Below are 3,193 nucleotides of genomic sequence, written 5' to 3' on the forward strand. Positions count from 1 at the left end.
ACAGAATTAATGAGCTAGTCCTATTACACTCATCCAAAACACAGCATGTAAAGCAGTGTCCAGAGCACTAAAAATAGTGTCATCATAGAAGAGTTCAGAAAACAGAATTAACAGCAGAGTAGCAATCTTTCAGTAGTAGCGGGAGACTCAAGCTCAAGCATCAGAGTCCTCTTCTTCAGTGCCCAATACATCTTCTTTTTCTGATATCTCCTGATCCTCATCAGGTGAATTAAGGTGCTTCAAAAGTACCTTAATTCTGTCATGGGATTTCATCAAAGATTTTTCAGTTTGAATTGCAATCTTTCGAGTTTGTTTGCTTGATTGGACAATCTGTTTGGTCATAGACACAAACTCTTGAAGGACATCTTTGACAACCCCAGCAATCAAGTACTTGTGGGAGTTAGAAGTACCAGCCACTGAAGGTGAGGAAAGGCTTTCATCTTCACTTTCATCCAAAAATGGATCTTTAGTGGTCTTAGTGCTCTTTTCTTTGACTTGTTCCATTGCACCACCGCCCTTTAGTGATGAAACTTTATTTTCGACAGGCTCATTACTCAGATCAATTAAAAAATATTCAAAGATGCAAGTCAGAAATATTCCATAAGGAAGAGAAATATTTTTCTCACTTCTAACACAGTCTAGCATATGACGGATCATGAGGTAGGCAAAAGAATCAGAGCAAGATACGAAATAGCATAAAGTACCAAAATGTCACATATTGTAACGTGCTGGTATGAACCATTTTGAGGCAAAAGAATGTGTGTGATGATTCGATGCAGTTGAGCTCTATCAGGACCCAGAGATTTATGAGTGGTAATCATACCATCCATAAGTGAAAAATTTCACAAATACTAGCCAGGACATCCTGATGAGAGACACCTAGATGGTCATCCCATTTTCCAGAAATGTATGCTCTCACTCCGATGTCTTCATAACCGAGGGCATCACTAATGGTCTCCTTATTCAAAACAATTTGACAACCCTTGATATAAGAGTGAATTTTTCACTCATGAAAAAGAAAGTTGGTATAAAATTCTCTGACCAAATTCAGATATAATGGTTTTCAGATTTTGAAAATATTTTTCTATTTCAAAAGATGAAAGTTAACTTTGAAATCAATTCCTTTTTTAGCCAGAGCATCAAGGTCAACAAAAAAATAGAACAGAAAATACGATTTGAAATTACTTGTTTGTGAAACTCATAATCTATACAGGAAGAGAAGCGGAGAGGATCATAATGAGAGTGACAAAGTTTACCAAAGGAGGTTTTGTAATCAAGGGAGTCAAGGTTAGGAGGTTTCCTGATAGGTTTGAGAACTGGTCTTCTGGAGCCCTTGGAGGGACAACTTGATGAAACAGAATGACCTGATGGATGAGGGTTAGAGCGTGGAGGAGGATACGGTGGGCGATCTTCTTCATGCATGAGACCCTTTCCTTTTCCTCCCTTAGCCTGAGATGACTCGGCCCCCTTTTGTGCTGAGAAAGCCCTAGGATGAATGGTCTTTCTTGCAATAGATTCCATCAGTTGAGGTGACTGAGAAAAAGACGAGTGAGAATAAATGTGTATGTGAGTGTGTGATCGAGGTTTCTTTGAATGAGGAGGGTTGTGAGGAGGTATATAGGTGCCAGTGCCTCTTCTAGTAGCAACCTTCATTCTCATAATGAAGAAGAAAAAAGTGAATAGAGGGGAGAGAGAACAGTGCAGTGGAGTAGTGGAGAAGAGAGAGATTTTCTTAATTAAGAAACCGTCTTTAATGCATAATGAAAACTTCTCTTGAAAACATGAATTTATTCAATAAAACGGGTTTCAAGGGAAATTTTGAAATTAAAAAAAATATGCAGTTTTTGCAACGTCATAACATGATGAATTTGAAAGATAACTGACAGATATGACTTGAAATAGAGAAGAAAGAGAAAGGGAAACAAAATTTTAATTTTCATAATTTAATGATCAAGGTAAGTATGAGGCCCACTTCATTAAGCAAAGCTTATCTCACTTAGGCTCAACGGTGATGAAGAATCACTCGATACCACTTTGAGTCTTATTTCAAGCTCATATCTCAGAAGATTTCTGAGCCTTGTTCAAGCCTTATAGAGAAGTTCATCATTTTCCCAGCTTAGTTTTCCTGCGACCTGAGAGATAAAAATACAGAGATACATTAGATTTAATCCATTGACTTGGCATCCACCAATCCTAGTGCAATTCTAAGTTTACAAAATCAATTTTCACACAAAAGTTTTGTGAAGATAAGAGCCAATTGATCTTCTGATTTTACAAATTGAATGTCAATAGTTTCCTTTTGCACATATTCTCTTATAGAATGAAATCTAACTTCAATGTGCTTGGTTCTTGAGTGTAGAACAGAGTTTTTGGAAATGTTTATGACACTTAAGTTATCACTAAATAAAGGGATACTATCTATTTTCAGTTTGTAATCGGCAAGCTGTGTCTTGAGCCATAATAATTGAGAACAGCAAGAAGAGGCTGAGATGTATTCAGCCTCAGCTGTTGATAAGGAAACAGTAGCTTGTTTCTTACTTGACCAAACATTCAAGGATTGTACAAAGAAACAACAGATCCCTAAAGTCCTTCTTCTATCTACCCGATCACTCGCAAAATCTGCATCATAGTATCTAACTACACAAAAATAATTAGTTCTAGGATGCCATAAACTAAGGTCATATGTGCCTTTAATATATCTAATGATCCGTTTAACAACCGAAAGATGTGATTCTTTTGGTTGAGACTGAAATCGAGAGTATACACCCACACTTTGAACAATATTTAGTCTAGAGGATGTTAGATACATAAGAGATCCGATCATTCCTCTATACTGTGTCTCATCAACATCTTTTTCATCTTTATCCTTGTCAAGTTTTGTATTAGGATGCATTGGTGTACTCATGGGTTTAGAGCTTTCTTAATTGAACTTTTTTACCAATTCATTGGCATATTTACCTTGGTGCACAAAAATGTCACTAGAAGTTTGTTTGATTTCCAAACTAAGGAAGAATGTGAGTTCTCCCATCATGCTCATATCAAACTCACTAGTCATTAGTTTTTCAAATTCTTCACACAAGGATTCATTTGTCGATCCAAACACAATGTCTTCCACATACACTTGAACAAGTATAAAATGATCATTAGATTCTTTTCTGAAGAGAGTAGTATCCGTAGTACCCATTTGAAAATC

The sequence above is a fragment of the Arachis ipaensis genome, chromosome B07, assembly GCF_000816755.2.
Source record: "Arachis ipaensis cultivar K30076 chromosome B07, Araip1.1, whole genome shotgun sequence".
NCBI classification, from domain to species: domain Eukaryota; kingdom Viridiplantae; phylum Streptophyta; class Magnoliopsida; order Fabales; family Fabaceae; genus Arachis; species Arachis ipaensis.